The sequence below is a fragment of the Acartia tonsa genome, chromosome 8, assembly GCF_053477335.1.
Source record: "Acartia tonsa isolate MP-2025a chromosome 8, ASM5347733v1, whole genome shotgun sequence".
Taxonomy (NCBI): domain Eukaryota; kingdom Metazoa; phylum Arthropoda; class Copepoda; order Calanoida; family Acartiidae; genus Acartia; species Acartia tonsa.
In genome coordinates this window covers 615135-635766 of record NC_137267.1, presented here as the reverse complement: position 1 = coordinate 635766, position 20632 = coordinate 615135, and the positions used below count along the sequence as shown (strand labels likewise).

Sequence of the window (20632 nt, the reverse complement as noted above, 5' to 3'; positions counted from 1 at the left end):
TTGCTGTGCTTCTTATGACTAATTTAATATTATAAATATATAGATTTTAAATTCATTTTCACTGTATACACATTAATAACATAAATTTAAACTAAAAAAAAAAAACACTTTTTCAATTTTTTCACTGTTAAATTGTTGCAATTTATCTTTTATGTAATTAAATAACTTTATATTTTCACATAAAATAACATTTTTAGTATTAACTTTATAAAAATTATATTCTAAATCACTAAAATAAATATTTTTAAGGTTAAAAATATTGATATAGACACAATAACTGCTTTGTTTTTATTTTTATGAAATGTTGTAATTCATAAATTAATACAACAGCTTTGATGTTTACAGCTGACTAAAGTAAAGGCCTGATATCAGAGGGGGGAGAGAGAGAGAGGGAAAGAAAGGGAAAGGAGAGATTGAGAAAGGAGATAAGAAGAGAGAGAGAGAGAGTATGGGGGAAAAGAAAGGGGCAATAGAAAGAAAGGGGAGTGGGGAGGTTTGTGAGAGGAGTGAAGGAGCAATATTTCGCTCCAAGGGATCTTTCCACAGGAATGCGTGTGTGTGTGTGTATGCGTGTGTGTGTGTGTGTGATTAGTAATAAGAGTGTAGAGAGGGGGGAAGAGGTATAAATCTAAGCTAAAATGGGGAAAGATCTAATTATGTAGAAGGGTGGAGCTATTAAGGCGGATTTTTGAAGATTTTTAACTTTAAAACATGATAAATTTGATTCTTCAAAATTTCTATACATAAATTTAACAATAACCTATTATACAAAGTAGTAATAGTTTTTTGTCTGGAGCCTAAGATCTCAAGAAAACAAAATTGTAAGTAAATATGTTGCAAAATTGCTTAAAAATCTAGTTACTGTTTAAGGACTTACTTACATTTATAGGATTTCATTATATGGAACCCTTTGCTTATAACATGATATCCTAGGAAATAGTATTTCAAAAGTCATATAAATAAGATAATTATTAATTATGTCACATAAAAATTTTGGTCAAAAAAAGTTCAACAAGTTTTAAATGAACTTACGGATATACTGGTAACAATTATAGAGTTGCTACACTTTCAAAATCTTACTATAACTATTACAGGAATCACCATGCCTTGAAGTTTATATCAATAAGACAATGGTAACATGCCTAAATTAGTCTTTTTATGCTATCCCTTAAGGATGGACGGACGAACCTATCCTAATTATACCAAAGCCATTCTATAATTAGAGTTGATCCGTCCGTACGTCCGTTCATAACGGATAGCTCCTATTGTTAATTTTGGCATGTTAAAGTAGTCCTATCGATTTCAAACTTGGCATGGTGATTCCTAAAGTATGAATATTCGTTTGTCCTTCCGTTTCAGAGCTTTGCTGTTGTCATCCTTGTTTATAAATATAATTTGGTAATAGCTATTTCTCGTATCGTATTATAAACGGCTTTCCGCGGATATAGAATGTACAATTATAAGATTAAAACTAGTTTTTTTAGCCCCGTGGTGCCGAAGGCACCGGCTAAAAAAACTAGTTTTAATCTTATGATTGTACATTTCTATATTCGTAGAAAACTGGATATAATACGATGCTAGACATAGTTTTTTCGTATGGATGAGAACCGGTTCCTATCGACCGGATTCGAATGAATACGAGAAAATTCTTTACTGACAAAACCTTCTTGTATAGAATGCTTTGCTTAAATGATCAATTGGTTTAAGGGCAAATATATACAAAAGGAAAGTCCATTACGTTGTCTTATCAAATAGCCATGGACCTTAGGGGTTAAGACAATGAACGAAAAATGAATGTACATCCCCACAGATTATAAACATAATTTTCCCTAATATAAGTAAAAATTATTGGTTAAAAAGTTTGAATCAACTAAACAAGATTATATAATGTTACATTAAAAGATTCTTTTTTAGTTAGTACAGTAATCTAATAATGAAATTGACATTGTCAATTGAAATACACAGGAATCTAAAGGAAATAAGACAATGGCCGATTAATTGATATTCATCCCCAATGATGATACACAAAATGGCCCATTCTGTAGATTACAATCATCGATTGAAACGTTTGGACACTAAACTAAATGAACCAACCAATCAAAATTCAATCAAAGTTGTCAAGCAAACTTATTTTAAAATTTTGGGGACTAATGGTAGGGTTTACCTATAAACAGATATAGGAAAAAAAGCTACTCAATCAATATTCATTCTGCTATAATATGAAGTTTTAGTTTCATTAGTTGCATTAATAAAATGATAAAACATATAAAAGAATGTCCCTTTAAATTACATGAATATATTAAGCCTATCAATCGCTGTTTCTTTAGTCTATAATTTAAAGGATTATAACAGTATATTTTGAACACACTTTAGGCTTTGAACAAACTGATATAAGTTAGAAAATAGAGTTTATGAAACCAGCTAAAGTTATGTCCAGTCGAAGTTTAAGTTATGAATTTTGATTCAATAACTAGTGCTCCCACTTTCCCGCAATTTCATTTTATCTAACAGCTACAGTAAATTAGTGCCTTGTTTAACAACAGTCAGTGATTGGTTTTAGTATTTTCTAAGACTCCAAACTAATAAATAAAACACAGAAACCCTAGATTATTGGGGCGAAGCCTCTAAATAATAAACCACTGTACCGACATGATTCTCCTTTACAGTGTAGCTATTCATAGTGTTGAAAGTTCTATTTTTGGGGAGGGTACCACCAACCTCCTAAGAGAAATCACTTCTAGAAAAAATAACCCGACCATTCCCCCATTTTTTTACTTTTTCTATGGGGATCCCCCCCCCCCCCCCCAACACACTCTCTTCTAGGGGCGTAGCCACTAATCTATAATACAAAATAGCTTGATGTCTGTCCGTCTGTCCGTCCGTCTGTCCATCCGTCCGTCCGTCTGAAGCTTAAGATCTCGGTAACCACTGAACCGATTGGATTCTACTCTTTAGGGAATGTACCTACTGGTCCTGTGGTGGGTTTAGGCTATTTTCTTGGGGGATTGGACACCCCCCCCCCCCTATATTTTTTTTTCTTTCTTTTCTTTTTTTTGTAGAAGATATCCTTGGTCCTTTTTTTATCATCTCTTGGGGCAAAGCCCCTAGAGGCTAGGGGCGAACCCGCTAGTTAGTTATAAAGTACGTATTTTAAGTACGTATAACTGAAGTAAATATGATTATTTACTATATTGCAGGGACTGCGGGGCTACCTAAAAATCCTTAAAACCTCACCAAACCAAAAAGGAAAATATAATGGAAAATGAAATACTACGGGGGGGGGGGGTCTTGGGTTATCCAATAGTTTTAGATGGGATGTTGTCTTATCTTCTTGTGGGGCCTATGTGTATGGTCATAATATTTAAATAAACTTATGTTAACATCAATCTATCTATTAATATATGAATAATCCTTTAATACACCCTAGAAACGGAGATCTAAAGGGATAAGACAATGGCCTGTAAATTTATGTATATCCCAAATGATGATACACAAAGTTACCCCTTCTGTTGTTTACAATTAGTGGTTGAAGAAACATTTAGACACTCAACTTAATGAATCAACTAATCAAAAAATTAAATGAAAGCATCCAAGGTTGTTAACAACGAATAAGAAAACGCTATTATAAGACTTTAGGGACTAGTGTAATAAACAGCCCAATATCCCCTCCCTCCGTGCCCTAGAATGCTTAACTAATGGTGAACTATCTATCTATCTATCTGCAAGTTCACAATTATAGAGGAGCCATGCTCCTAAAGTAAGAAAGTGAAAAAGAAAATTTATTACAAAATGAGAAGGAAACAAGGATGACAACATTCATAAGTAGCGAAGCATAAACAATTAAATAAGAATTTAGATATTAGTTGACAAAAGCATGTATATTAGGAAAAAATCACGAAACCTTTTCAACATTTGTTTTTGATTTCTTAATATTTATTCATATTTCAGTACTATGACTAACAGACTGACGGTCAAAGTAAATTACATACTGGATGCTCAGAACAACGGGAAATTTAATTTTGATATTTTTAACTGCAAAAATATAAAAAAACGGACCATAAACACCAAAGATATGGGGGAAAATCTGAAAAATATAAAAATAGCCAAAAACCTGCAAAAAGGCAGTCTGACCATCATTGTTGTTTTCTTCAAACGACAGGAAATTTAATTTTGATATCTTTAACTGAAAACTTTTTAAAAATTGGACCATAAACACCAAAGATATGGGGGAAAATCTGAAAAATATAAAAATAGCCAAAAACCTGCTTAAAGGCAGTCTGACCGTCATAGTTGTTTTCTTGAAACGACAGGAAAATTAATTTTGATTCTATAACTAGAAAAAATTTTGGAAATCGGACCATAAACACCAAAGATATGGAGAAAAATGTAAAAAATACAAAAATAGCCTAAAACCTGCTAAAAAGCGGTCCTATCGCCATTGATGTTTTATAGTTAATTGTGCTCCTTGATAATGGAAATGTTGTCAAAAAATTTCAGCCTTTTATCTTTTATAGGAGCCGAGAAAATCACGTTTCCCCCAAACTAAGACGGACATACGGACAGACGGACAGACGGACATTTCAAATTATAGAGTAGCTTCGCTACTAAAAAACGCCTTAGTGAAAATAACTAATTGCCTAAAATAAGATTGATTTATGTTCGATTCTAATGGATATATTATTACTTGGATGTTGCACTAGATTTTCATTTACTCTAATAAATTAATACTTGCAGCAGGCTTAAATAACTATACCCCACACCCACCCCCTTACCACATCATTTCCCCTCACAATAGATGAACGAACTGACCAATAAATGAGGAACATATTTGCAACCTAAATTGACGACAATTTTCCCATGTCAATGTATCCACGTATAATATATCTATTGCTATTGTTGACTTCGGGTGTACTTTCACTTTCACATATTATTACATCCCAAAGGGTACCCAAAGTTTGGTACCCAAAGTTTGCTACCCAAAGTGTACCCAAAGTTTGCTACTCAAAGTTTAATAAACACATTCTCTTATTTGTTGGTTTAAAGTGTTTAAACTTTTCAACCAATATTTTTTATCTGCTGAAAAAGTAATTTTAAAGGAGAAGGGTAAATTTGTGCTGTTAAAATAATCTTTTTTAAAAAGATCTGCACAGAGGTGAATGTACAACGATTTATGTTTGTTTGTTGACTAGGATCAAAATAGAATTTTTACAGTATTGCGACTAAAACAATTTTGATGTTTTAGCAAGTTAAAATTGTACTATCGATTTCAAACTTTGCCTAATGATTCTTGTAGAAATATGGTACAATTTAAAAATCATATTTATATGCAATTTGTATTATATTTCTAAATAGCTTTAAGACTTTTGAAAGTTATTTATCGCTTCGTATTATAGACAGTTATTACAGTGTAACTTCTTATAGATCCTGGGAAGGTTTATTACTATTTTTTAACGTGAAATCAAATAAATACCAAATATACCAAAATATATACCACTTACTTAGACTTACTAAACTTCCCTTCATACTGCAAGGGGGCCTATTTTTCTATAAAAAAAAACTACAATTTAAATAGGGAAGGGGTAGGGGAAGGCGACCCCTAAAAGACCCCTAGAGGCCTCTAAATCTTAGCCACAAGAATTTTTTTAGTTAGTTCAAATTTTTTAGCCAAACTGTTGTAATATGTATGGAATGATTTATGTGTTTGATCGATGAAATAAAAATCAGGGTTCGGAAGCCGCGCCTCAGCCGCGCATAAGCCTCAGTTTTAAACCTGGTTGTGAGCAGAAAAAAAAATTTCAGAAAGAAGGATTGTCTGCTAAAGAGCAGTTTTATACATCCAGCTGAATTTTATAGTGATAAAAGGAAGATTTCACTGAGGCTTACACGCGGCTTACGCGCGGCTTCCGAACCCTGATAAAAATGCACTTATTTTGCCTTATATACAACTGAAAAAAACGCTCTGGGATAAAAGGAAAAATATTTAAACTTAGGTAACTAGACTCCAAATCAGCCATGTGACGTCATAAAGATGAGTGAGAGGAGAGGAAAAGTGGGAATGAAAATTCCATAAAGAAGATGGATAATCTCTTATTTTTATAACGTCACATTGCTGATTTTGGAGACACTTTTTCCAGGGGGAAAGGGATGGCTTAAAATCACGGAAAGGTTTTTAACTATTATTGGGGAGGATATCTCATTCTCTACCCTACCAAGAGAAATTTCACCTAAAAAAATATACAACCCCCAAAAATTCTTCTCATTTAAAAAAAATAAAAAGTCCCGGGAAGGTTTTTAACTATTTTTAGGGAGGGTTTCTCCACCCTACCAATAAAAATGTATTCCACCCCCCAAAAAATTGTTTCTTTCTTAAAATATAACGACCAAGCTAATTACTGCTTGATTCACTTGTACAAGAGACAAAAAAATGAATTGAAAATGATTGCTAAAATCGAAATATATCTTCATAGTGTTTTTTTAAAAATAGGTTGAAAAACATACTAACTTTTAAATAAAATAAAATACCCCCCTACTCGCGGACCTAAAGAGTTTCTATAGCCATCTAGGGGGCGTAGCTACTAGTTTAGAATATAAAGTTAAATTGATTTTATTAGGATAATATAATAAGTAAAACCATGAAGGGATTATTATTTATAATAAAATTATTTTACACTCTACAGTAGAATAAGAATTATTAGAGGTAGACTTTTCAAAAACAGATTTTTAACAGGGAGGTAGGGGATATAGTCCCCAAAGTTTTATAATAACGTTTTCTTATTCCTTGGGTTAACAACTTTTGATACTTTGAATTTTAATTTGTTGGTTCATTAAGTGTCTGAAAGCTTCAAACACTATTTGTAAGCTACTGAATTAGTAATTTTGTGTATCATCATTGGGGATTTACATCAAATTGTTCATTGTCCTATCCCTTTTGATCTCTGGAATTTAGTAGTTCTTCAATTTTTTAGCGGTCAACAGAAAATGATAACATACCTAGAATAAGATATAAATTATTAATTTTTGATTATGATTTGTTTGTTCAGGAGAACCAGTTCAAAATTATCAATTTGAGAATAGTTATTTATTGCATTGTATTATAGACAGCTTTCCGCGGATATAAGAAAAAACATTTTCAAAACTGGTATATTAAGATTTTTATTTTAGTATCCGTGGAAACTAGTCTGGAAAATACAATGCTATACATGATTTTTCATTATGGCTAAGAATCAGTTCCAGTCCAACGGATATTAATCAGTTTAGAAGCCATACTGGAAAGATTGGAACTTTTAAAAATTGTACCACATTGATACAGGAATCTGCATACACGACTAGGAAAAACGCTTAAAAAAAGAAGGAAGATGAAGGGGACAGACGGACAAAGTGAGGTATATAGCAGATGTTTAGTTCTCATAACAAAGAAGAAAAATGAAAAGAATATAGAAAAACTTGAAGAAAATCATGGAACCTATAAAAAATAAGGTTTATGTCTTTTGAAGCATGACCGAAAGACAGACGAACAAAGCAATGTACAGATTAGATGCGCATATATCATAGAAATCATCACTTAAAATTTCATCTGTTTATCTTCAATATCAGCCGAGAACAGCACATTTTTCCCCGTAGCGTTACAGACTGACGGACTAACAGACAAAGTGAATTATAGAGTAGCTTCGCTACTAGAAATGATCAATCTAAACAATTTCTAATATTTGCAGTAACATGAAATAATCAAATTAAACACTAAAGCTGCTTTTACGTCCATCAATTCATCATTAGACATTAGAGTTAATATAATACTAGAGACATTAAAAATAAGACAAAAGGATTGCTTTAGCCAAAAACAGGCGCAAACATTAGAGTTGTCATATACTAAAGACGTTAAACATGAATGTCCATTCCTGCTATGTACGGCGCGTGGTATGATAGGGAAGAGTAGAAGGAGTGCCTTGGCCAAAAACAGGCACAAACTCGTTAATTAAAATTTCCAGACAAAGGCAATTTAATCAAAGAGTTCTTGTGTACAGAAAAAAAAAATTTTCCCTTGTCAAAAATAGTTAAACCTAACCAGATTATATAATATTGAAGGTTAAATGGATGGTGCACCATTTTTTCGCTTACCCTAATAAAATAGTCCTTCCATCCAATCTTACGATACCTCCCATCCATTCCTTTTCCTTCTACTGGAGGATAGAACTGGCCAAAAATGAGGGCTAAATTGATAAAAAAAAATTCCCTGTCATAATATTCATGTATATTATATCCATAAAGTAAGGTAAATGAATAGTTAGTATAAATATCAAATATTATTAGTAATATTATCCGTGGCTAATAAGGATTATTTTTAAATTATCCAATTCAGATTAACTTGACCTTTTTAACCCCTCCCCCCCCCCCCCCGGATGTAATCTATAATACAAAGTAGAACGATGTCTGTCCGTCTGTCTGTCCGTCTGTCCGTCTGTCTGTCCGTCTGAAGCTTAAGATCTCAGTAACCACTGAACCGATTGGGCTCTACTCTTCAGGGAATATACCTACTGGTCCTGTGATGGTTTTAAGCTATTTTCTTGGGGGGTGGGACACCCCCAACCCCCCCAAAAAATGAAAAATACCCCCCCCCAAAAAAAATTTTTTTTTACTTTTTCTTTTTAAATCTAAAATACGAAAAATTAGGTTGATCAAACCTCTTGGGGCAAAGCCTCTAGAGGCTAGGGGCGAAGCCGCTAGTTAGGGAATAAGACAATGAACAATATACTGATGTAAACATCATTATTTGAGGAAAAGTTTGGACACAAATATAAAATCTAATAAAAGTCCCCAAAGTTTTTAAGCCAACTAATGAGAAAACATGCTTATAAAACTAGTATAATGAAAGTACCCAAAGTCACTCCCTTCCTAAATACAGATGGGATATTACTTTTATTTCCAATACCTAATTATTTTTCCAGTTTGGCTTCGAAACCCATTAATATCCGCTAGATTAGAACCGGTAATCATTCTTCATAGCATCGTATTACAGACAATTTTCCAGGAATATTAAATGAAAATCATAAAATCAATTAACGATTTTTTGCCCGGAACTTTGGCCCCTCGGTGCTAACAAAACTGGTGAAAATCTTAAAATTTCATTATCCGCGGAAAGCTGTCTATAAGACAATGCGATAAATAACTATAATACGTTTTCCTTATTGATAATAATAACGTTCAAGAAGTAATACAAAAGGTCATGGACGTCAATAATCCTTATATAAAAGTAACAGAATCTTTGTCTGTCTGTATGTACCGAAGGATCTCGCTAACTGCTGAACCGATATGGTTCTCCATTACAATACAACGTCTCAAACATATTTGTCTATGTTTTCGAACAAAATATTTTACAGAAAGGTATCTTTATTTTAAGAAGTTCTTATATGTATATAAGTATGAAATAAAAAAAATAACTGCATTTCCGTACCTTAATGTGTACATTTTCTAACCAATAATATAACCGGATTGTTCCTTCTCAGTATTCTCATTGGTATAATTTAATAAATAGGTATCTAGATGTATTATATTTATTATCTAATCAATATAAAAGAAAGAAAAAACAATATTAATATATTTATTAGTAACAGATGTATTCACAAAAAAAACTTTTGACAATTTCCCACTAACTGAAAGCAGACCATTATATTTTTTTTTAGCACATTCAAACAAAGTAATTTGTTGAGCAATGGTAACCCTTGCATCTCCTCCTAAGACGTTAAAAAAGGTTCCTACTGCAGCTAGGTAAAATGCACGACATAAATAGTTAGAGTAGGGAGAATGCCTTTAGCGATAACTTATTACCATGCACAGTTATGACATCCAGACAAAGGTCGTGCAGTCAAAGAGTATTGCCATATTTCCATACACAGCAATAAGAAAGGTTTGGTTCAGAGATTCACTAAAATAATATCTCGTAGTGTATCCTGTAATCAAAGGCTATCGAAGGTCCCCCCCCCCCTTTTAAAATAGATTAAAAATAGGGGAGGAGGGGTTAAAGCCGTTAAAGAGATCTTACTGGACATCTTGTAACTTTGGTAGTATGTTCTATGATATGGTTATTAAATATGTATATCTAAAACTTTTATAATATATCAATGTTTTCTTTCTTTTTCATTCAAACATAATTGATATATAAAGGCAGATTGTTAGATAGATGGATGGATAAATAGATGGATAGATATATAGATAGATGGATAGATGAATGGATAGATGGATGGATAGAAGGATGGATAGATGGATAGATATATGGATGGTTAGATGGATGGGTGGATGGATGGATGGATAGATAAATGGATGGATGGATGGATGGATGGATGGATGGATGGATGGATGGATGGATGGATGGATGGATAAATGGATGGATGGATGGATGGATAGAAGGATGGATAGATATATAGATAGATGGATAGATGAATGGATAGATGTATGGATAGAAGGATGGATAGATGGATAGATATATGGATGGTTAGATGGATGGATGGATGGATGGATGGATGGATAGATAAATGGATGGATGGATGGATGGATGGATGGATGGATGGATAGATAAATGGATGGATGGATGGATGGATGGATGGATGGATGGATGGATGGATGGATGGATGGATGGATGGATGGATGGATGGATGGATGGATGGATGGATGGATGGATGGATGGATGGATGGATGGATGGATGGATGGATGGATGGATGGATGGATGGATGAATGGATAGATGGATGGATGGATGAATGGATGGATGAATGAATTATTGGATAGATGGATGGATAGAAAGATGTATAACTCTGAGTACAATGTTTCCATTCTATACAATCATAATAAATATGGATAGATGGATAGTTGGATAGATAGATGAATAGATATGATATGTAGATAATTACTTGGATAGATAGATGATAGCCATATAAATAGATACTGCCTTAGCTTTACTTTCAATATGAAAGAACCAAAAAGGGAGGTAACATTGGACTGTAAATTTTACTGGTTACCAAAGATTATTAACCATACATAAATTCTGATAAAATGAAACTCGCAGATGGCTAAAACAACGAAACCACTCATCCACCCTTTTACCCCATCCCCTCCTCTTCTACTGGATGAACGAATTGAACAATAAATGAGGTCCATATTTGCAAGCTAAATTAACGACAAATTTTCCCCTGTCAATTTATCCACATATATCCTATATCCATTATTGTTTTAATGAGCTGATATATTTTCTAATCTGAAACTCCTACATATTTATAATTAACATTTAAGTGTAGGTTTTTCAGGTTTTTCACAGGCAAAGCTTTTTTTGTAATTAGGTTCGGTCCTAAACGCTCTTATCGTTAATTTAAATATGTTATTGTTCTATCAAAAGTGTAAAAAAAACTTAAAACTATCCCAAACCTTTTAAATATGAAAACCATCACGGGATCTATGCAAAGCTTAACTAAAAAGGAAAACTCTATCGGTTCAATAGTTATTGAGATCTTTAGCTTCAGACAAAAAAAACCGTACTAGGATAAAAATAGAATAAATCTTTCTTTATCTTCTTATTATTTCAAAAATACATCTTTAGAAAGTATATAAATTCCTTTAAAAAAAAACTCTTCTAAAGTGAAATATTCAAGGGTGGGGGTAAAAGGGGTGTTTATTGACTGTTTACCCCTTCATGTACACGCCTCAAAATTTTTAAAAAATACATAACCCTCCCTCAAACCTTTGCAACCACTAATTTTACCCCACTCAAAATAAAAAGCTTGGACGTTTCTGTAAAAAAAAAAATATAGAAATCATGGTTTTAATTCTTGATAAAGTTTTTTCCTTTAATTAGTTTGAAAAGAGTTTTTAACAATTTTGACCCAAATCTTTCACAAATTTGCAGGGAGGGAGGGAGGGGACATTGGAAAATAAAACTAGTATAACCACGAATTTCTTTTTTTTTGACTCAAAATCCTTTAGTAATACTGTTTGGTCAGTTCCAAACTAATAGCATCCAAACTTTTCAACCAATGGGTTTAATCTACAGCAGGGGTAATTATGTTTATTTTCATTGTCTTATCCTCTAAGTTTCCTGCAAATTTGGCTAATGATCAGTTTTCGTGTCAATCAAGTTTTCTCATGGATCGGCATCAGCCCATATAGAGAGAGAGGACAATGAACTGTTTATTGCACTAGTCCCCAAGGGTTTATTGATAAAGTTTTCTTATTCTTTGTGTTACCAACTTTGGGGACTTTAGTTTAGATTAGTTCATTAAGTTGAGTGTTCAAACGTTTTAACCACTAATTTTAATCTACAGGGGTAAATTTGTGTATCATTATTGGGGATGTACATCATTTTTTTGGCCATTGTCTTATCCTTTTAGCTCCCTGGCATCAGCCCTAAATTTAAACCCGCTTGTTTGAAGAAGAAAAAGATTGATTTTTTTGTTCAGGAACAGGTTTAGACATCTAGCTGAATTTCAAAGTTTTATTATGACAATTTCACTGAGGTTTACACGCTGCTGACGCGCGGCTGCCGCGCCATGAGTTTTCTTAGCTTAACAAGGATAATTATTCTCATAGTTAGCGTAGTAATAATAATCATGGACCATTTCCCTGTAACTCTCAAGCGGCAGTTAAAATTTTTTTGGGTATTTCTTTTCTAGGGGCGTTTTCTTGTGGGAGGTTGTGCCCTCCCCCAAAATAGTTATAAACCTTCTCAGGAACTATTGGAAGCTACATCATTGTAGAAACATTTTAGTTCAGCGGTTATCGATATCATTTAGCACAAACAGACATCCTGTTACCTTAATATAAGGATACTAAATTTTCACTTTTAATATTCAAAATGGTTAAAAGATTAATTTGAAAAGAGAAAGGTGAATGGGCGGGTCCAAATTAGATGTAATAGATGACTTTTTGTGATTCCTAGATTTTGTAATGTTTTTATAACACATGTATTACAAGAACAAGATGGGGAAAGTCGACCCGACACTTTTTTTTATATAAAAATGATACCTTTGTGGTGGTGGATATTTTTTTCTAGGTGCGATTTCTCTATTGTGGTAGAATGCACCCTCCCCTAAAATAGTAATAAACCTTCCCATAACCTATGAGAAGCTTCACTGTAAAGCAGAATCATATTGGTTCAATGGTTTACGAGATCCTTCATTACACACAGACAGACACACATCCTATTAATTTTTTATACATTTTTTTTATATTCTTATAAATTTTTTAAAATTTATTGATATATTTTATTAGAGGAAAAAAGTAAATTTAAAGAAACTCTACGAAGACCTAAGCTCTTTAATAAAAGGGAGTATGCATAAAATTTATCTGTAATCATATATATTGAATATTAAAACACAAACATATATGTTTTCCCTGTTAAGCATGGAATCAATATCATGACATACATTTTTAATTGTTTATATTGACAATAGGGTTATTCACTGTGTGGGGGGGGGGGGATATGGACTGTAAAAGGTTTTGAACCAACGAATAACATAACCTAGTTATAAAACTTTTGGCACCAGTGTAATTTACAGTCCAAAGTCACAATTTTCCACGACTATTAGGATAATACCAGTTTTGTTCGTCCAAGCCTTCTGCCCTTCGCGGCAAACAAAATTATCTTATAATCTTTTATTTTAATATCCACAGAAAGCTGTCTATAATATGATGCAATAAACGAGTAACCATTCTACAGTACCAAGTCGATATAATAGCAGCTTTTAAGTTAAACAAGGTATCAACCTATGCATTATTTTGCCCTTCATTTATTCTTTGATTTTTAAAGAGTTGCCTAGCTGTTCATTGACTTATATTCAACTCATTCAGTTTTAGCAGAGATAAAGGGGTGGGGGGAAGGGTAGATATACCACACTTTTCTGGGATCTTGCTGAGTCAAGTATCAACTGTTGGGAATATCAAAGGATGACTCCATGCAAAATTTGAGCCGGATCCGGCCAAAACCGGCCGTGAATTTTATGAAAAACCGGTTTTTTCCGGTTTTTAGGGGGTATCTGTAAATCGATTCAGCTGGAGCAAAACCGGTTAGAGGTACAAAAAATTTTACTTCACATGAAATTTAGCCAATGCAATTGCCTACAAAATTGTACTTCATCATCAACTTGATTGGACAACTCTTTCCCCTCCTAAAAGTCCATTAAAACCTCGGAAACGGCAAAAATCGCCAAAAATCACGCCTTCGGCGGCAAATAACGGCTAAACGGTCAGCCGGAGGCGAATGAAACATAGATAAAGAAATGTCTGCCTCAAAAAGTTGTTCAACATCAAAGAGATGCTTGAAGTCTCTAAAACGACTCCTTCCCCTCCTTTAAGGGGAAAAACTGAAAAAACGTGATTTTCAAAAGTATGCCCACTTCGTGGGTGTGGGGGGCACTGAACCCGTCACCCCAGGGTCACCAAATATAAAGTCTAGGCGGCCCACAATGCTGAATTTTCACCAAGTGAAAGTCTTGTGTCATTATCTCTTATGAGAAAAAAGTTATTAATTAATTAAAATTTCAAATTGTGATTTTTTGATGGATTTCTTTGATGAAATGACAGGCTGGTCAATTTTTAGGCCATTTTTTGCTGTTTTCGGCCCGCCACGCCCAAACGGTTTGAGATAATCTCACGGGACCTTTTGCCCGACCTAAGCCTGGTTATTTGTAAGGTCTAAGAAATAAAAAATCCCGGATTGGATGAAGCACGACGTCGCTGCGTGCCGTCAAAAATCGCTGGTCGGCTCATTTTGCCCCCTCAAACCCTCACCTCGTGCCATTTTTCTGTGTAAAGATTATAATTATAATCTTTTGCGTAAGTCTGTTTTTTTTCCTAGACCTCACAAATAACCAGACTCAATCTACCAAAGAATTATTCGAAAGAATTTAAATTTATCTTCAATTATCCCTTCCCTGAATATTGTTCTGACCCTATCAATTCATTTTCCACCCTTTTCTGTGATGTTTTTGTTGCGGGTAAAAACATCAATTTCACCCACTCTTGAAAAACACGAACAAGTAACATTTTTTATAAAAAAAAAGCATTCAGTTGGAAATCTTTCTCAACCCAAATTGTAAGGAAAAGTTCTACTTTGTCATTTTGCAATATAATTCAATTAAAAAATACTCATATCAAACACACTCATTAAAAAAACCACAATAAGTATATTTATATAAAACATTCTTTTACATTTAAATCATAACGAATGTACATTTTTTTTATAAAAGTATAAAAGGTATTTTAAAGGGTAAGACATTAGACGATAGATTAATGTACATTTAGATCCAATAATGAATAAAAAAGAACCCCTTGCGCAGATAAAAATTACCGGTTAAATAGTTTGGAAAATATTAGGTTCTTAAACAGTTAAAAAGAATCTTACGGAATACGACCATAGATTAGTGTACAACTCCAATTATGATACACAAAATTACCTCTACTGTAGTTGACACTTAATAAAGATTCAAAACTTAAAAGACTGTTTTTAAGCCGGCAAAGCATTCATTTAATATAAAATAAAAAAAAACATAACCTGCACTGTGTATTAAAACTACGTTTATTTTTCAAAATTTCGTTTGTAGAGGATTATGCTTTTCAGAATACATATTCTTGTCCAGTCACACATACACTCACACACAACACAAACACACACACACATATGAAATAAATGAATAAAAAGTTTTAGGCGTAGTAAAGTCAAGGTTGACATTAAAAAAGTAAAAATAAAAATTCTGCGGAAAATAGCATAAAGCCTACCTATTTTACCGATAATAGTTATTTATCGCATTGTATTATAGACAGATTTTCGCGGATATATAAAATGAAAAATTTTAAGATTAATACCAGTTTATGATTTTTTTTATTTTTATTTTAATATTTGCGGGAAATTTTCTGGAAAAATTTTAGTATGTCTGAGAACAGGTTTTATCTAGCGGATTTTAATCGGTTTTGAACCCATAAAAAAGGGTCCGGCCATTTAAAAGATCTTGCTGTGTAAACAGATCCTGTTATTCATTCGTTTGACTTGAAAACTTTGGGGATATTTATAAAATTATGATTTTTTGGGTAAAACCAGTAGTATCTTAACCTTAAACAATTTGAAATAAAGGGTAATTTTATTGTTAATAATTGGGAGTTTACATTAATTTATCGCCCATTGTCTTATCCCTTAAGATCCCTTACAAATCCTTATTTTTCAATCCTCTAGTAGAAAACCTCGAAGTTAAGTATGTAAAAGTTACTTCCGTCAAAGGCAGGTCTATCAATACAAATTTTATGGTCCAAAAATGTTAATAAAATTAACAAAGATGATAACATCCATAAACGAGAAGCTCTGCGTGTAATCAGTAGAACAAACGAACATTAACACTTGTAGAATGTGAATACTTAATAAGCAGAATATTAAATTAATGTATAAACAAAATATTGTACATAAACTTATTGCAAAATTACGTAAATACTTGATTCTGTTTAAGGATATACTTACATTTTGGGGCTTAATTATTGAGATGCTTCGCTTAAAATATTGTATCTTGTGATCCTAGGAATCATTGTTCCAAAACTCAGATAAATAGGATAATTATATCATACAAAAAATTCGTATGTTTCAAATGGACGCACGGACTTTTAGAGTTGGTACGTTTCCTAAATCGTTTCTAATAGAATTCTAACAGAGTTCATCATCCAAAGTTTTAAATCTATAGAATAATTCAAACATGCATAATTGATGAAAAGAGCTAACTGTGACGGACGAACGGAAGTACTGACCCCAATTATAGAACAGCTTATTATTTTTATTGTACATAATAATTAAAAAATTTCTAGATTTATTTGACTGGCCAAAAGATGAAACGAAAGGGAATATATATTTTCCTCACACCTTTAGAAATTAAGGGGCTCATTTAATTTAATCTCCCCCCTCTTATCATATTACACACTTTTTCTAAACGCGTAAAAAACTAAAAACTAACAGGGACGAGGGGGACATTGGGCTGTTTATTATACTAGTCCCCAAAATTTTATAATAATGTTTTCTTATTAGTTGGCAAAACAAATTTTGATGCGTTGATTGTCCAAACGTTTAAACACTAATTGTAACACATAAAGATGGGGTAATTTTGTGTATCATCATTGGAAATGTACATCAATTTATCGGGCGTTGTCTTATCCCTTTAGATCCCTGAAAAACTAACCAGGACAATTATGTCCATAACTAGCATTTATAAGAAACACACTTTTGTTGATTTATTACTAAAAATAAAAATTGTAATTGATCATAGAGTTTCTAAATCGTACCCAACTGCTACAAGAATCATCATAAATGGTTCGAAGTCAATAGGACAATTCTAACACGAATAAATCAACGCAAAAGTAAATCATAGAGAAGGTATGCTACAAAAAAATATACAGCTTGTACTACATTGCAGAGAGATTTTCAACATCGCATATATTTCGGTTTCTTTGCATTTTCCCTTCTTAATTAATTTAGTTTAGTTATTTTCAGTGTAGCTTTAAAATCGTTTAATACCCGCTGGATGAGAACCGGTTCTCAGCTATACTGAAAAATTATGTACAGAATCGTATTATAGAGAAATCTCCATAAATATTTTTTAAAAGCGAAGCTTTTCTATAATTAGGGTCGGTCCGTCCGTACGTCCGTCCGTCCGTCCGTCCGTCCGTACGTCCGTAACGGATAGCTTTTTCCGTTAATTTAGGCATGTTAGAATTGTCCTATCGATTTCAAATTTTGCATGGTGATTCCTTTAGTAATTAGGTACGATTTAGAAAGCGTAGCAACTCTATAATCATTACCAAAATGTCCGTACGTCCATTTTAAACATGTTGATTTTTTTACTTTTTTAACAACAAATTTTTATGTGATCTAATCATCGGATTGATCTGATTTTTGGTATATTGATTCCTGGGACAACAAAGTATAAAGTATGTCCATAAAAATTTTCCTGTATCAAGCAGTTTTTCAACAAATTTACTTACAATTTTGCTTTGACTCTTATAAATTTATATTATGATAATTAAGTTCTAACACTATACAAGTGTTAATGTCCGTTTGTCCTACCGTTTCAGTGCTTCGCTTTTATGGATGTTGTCATCCTTGTTTAATCATAGGATTATTATTTATTACCAGTTTTGTTTAATTTTTATGAGAAATAGTAAGGGATTTTCCTTGGAGGGTGAAGTTAACGCCCCCCCCCCCCCCCTCAAAATAGTTAAAACCCTTATCTGCATCTCAGAGAATCTGTTAATGAGAACCATAACGGCTCAGCGGTTAGTGAGATCCTTCAACCAGACAGATAGACATCATGTTACTTCTATATAAGGATAAGACTTAGGAAACCCATAATACTAAGCTAGCAAAGAAATTTTTTATGCTTATACTAAAGTAACAGGATGTTTGTCTGTGTGTTTGTGTCTTTGTACCGAAGGATCTCGCTAACCGCTGAACTGATCGGGTTCTCCTTAACAGGGTAGATTCTTATAGGTCAGGGGAAGGTTTATAACTATTTAGGGGGAGGGTACCACCACCCTTCTAAGAGAAATCGCCCCTAGAAAAAAATTAACCCACCGCCCCCCCCCCCAAAAAAAAATCTAAAATAATAAATTGGGTTATCAAATACGACTCTCCCCTCCTCAAGTACCCCTAGAGGTAACTAGGGGGCGTAGCCGCTAGTTAAATATATAGAAATAGTTATTTATCCCATCGTATTATAGACAGCTTTCCACGGATATTAGAATGTAAAAATATAAAATTAAAACCATAGCCATGGGTGAGAAACTGTTACAGAATAGAACTGTTTTTAACAATAGGAAAAAGGTTTTGAGTGGGGGGGGGGGTTAATACATTTATAGTAAGTGGGATTTTGCTTTTATGATAATTAAAATTCCGCATTAGCGTTTCAAATATTTCTATCGTGTTCTCGCAAAATTTAATTAACAGACGGAAAAACGCAAAAAGATAAAAAAAAACATACTTTTATAAGTATTTATGATATCGTATCATAGATTAGACAGCTTTCTACGGACATTAAAATGAAAAATTAAGATTTGAACCAGTTTTGTTAGATCCTAGAGGCCGAATGACTGGGCTAACAAAACTGGTATTAATCATATGATTTAAGAATTAATATTCGTGGAAAATAATCTGTAATACGATTGTATACATGATTTTTCAGAATGGCTGAAAACCAGTTCTAATCCACAGGATATAAACTGGTTTCAAATTTAGCTTGCTATTTGGACCTTATTTATTAGTCAGTTCGATTATCCATTAGGATAGGAGGGGATGGGGTAATGTAGGGGATGAATGTATCGTTATTTTAGCCAGCTGCGAGCATCACTTTTTAAGAGTACGTGAAAATCTGGGGCAACATTCAAGTAATAATATATCAATCATTCTTGTATTTGTATATTTAATAGTGATTTAAATAAAACGATGCTATATAAACATATTTTTCTATAAGTATTCGTAGGGTTTCATTTTATTGTCTCTCTCTTCTTAAATAGGTATTACATCATTACGGCAATCGATACGATATATTATTACTTGAATGTTGCACCAGATTTACATGTACACTTATAAAGTAATGCTTGCAGCTGGCTAAAATAAAAATATCCCCCATCAACTCACTATACCCCTCCTACTGGATGAACGAACTGACCAATAAATAATACTATTATTAAGCTAAATGGACGACAATTTTTCCCTGTCATTATATCCTATATCCATTATTAAAGCATTCATTTTTAAGTTTTTAAAACCATAGAACATCTTCGGTAATATATTTTTTAGTGAATGGATTCCTATTATTAATATTTTAATTAAATCTTAAAAAGTAAGTATTTCCAAATTAATCATCTCTACAATTATGTAATTTTGTGATAGTTACCAACTAACTGTGGTTATTCTATATTGGTTAATGTTCGTTTGTTTGACTTGCTGCTTTGCTTTAATGGATGTTGACATCCTTGTTTTTCTTTTTAATTTTAGCACGAGATATTTTTGTGTAATATTACGTACACATGTTCATCCAATAGTAGAACCTATATAACCCTAAAAAGTTACCTAAATATGCCTTTTTAGCTACATACCTTATGTTTGATGACTAAAAAACTCTTTTACACTGTTTATTATCACCCAAAAAACGTATAAAAATCACGGAAAATCACTTGAAAATCACAAACATTTTTGTTTTCTTCAGTTTAATTTTAGTTAGGTGTGGTACTGACTATAGCTCTCAGGACCATACAAATCCTCCATTGGTCCAAGTTGTCTCAGGAATCAAGGAACTGGCCAATGGCCAATTTTGAAATCTCAATAATTTTTCTAAATAAACTATTGTTCTTTTCAGTGTGGCATCGAAACCGATGAATATTTGCTGGGTTAGAAATTGTTCTCATCAGCCATACTGAAAAATCATGTATAACATGGAATTACAGATATTATCCCACGAATATTAACCCATTAGTGACGAACCGGCTTTTAACGCCCGGTTCCAGAAAATGCCAAAAAAAACTGGTTTTCAGTTTCAGGATTGAATCATGCTCGCATGAGCCTACCCTTTACTGCGCTGTTTTTCAATTCCCCCCAGAGAGAAGCGTTTCTATCTATTAGGTCG

General features: G+C 32.9%; 1 protein-coding gene across 1 annotated transcript in view; it reads right to left on the bottom strand.

The window, feature by feature from the left end:
* Window positions 1-20258, bottom strand: part of LOC145325754 (uncharacterized) — a 183972-nt gene extending 163714 nt beyond the window's left edge. The window contains exon 1 of the mRNA XM_080168696.1: window positions 20106-20258. The gene's annotated coding sequence lies outside the window, so the exon portion shown is untranslated. The remainder of the gene's footprint in view (window positions 1-20105) is intronic.
* Window positions 20259-20632: the final 374 nt, after the last annotated feature.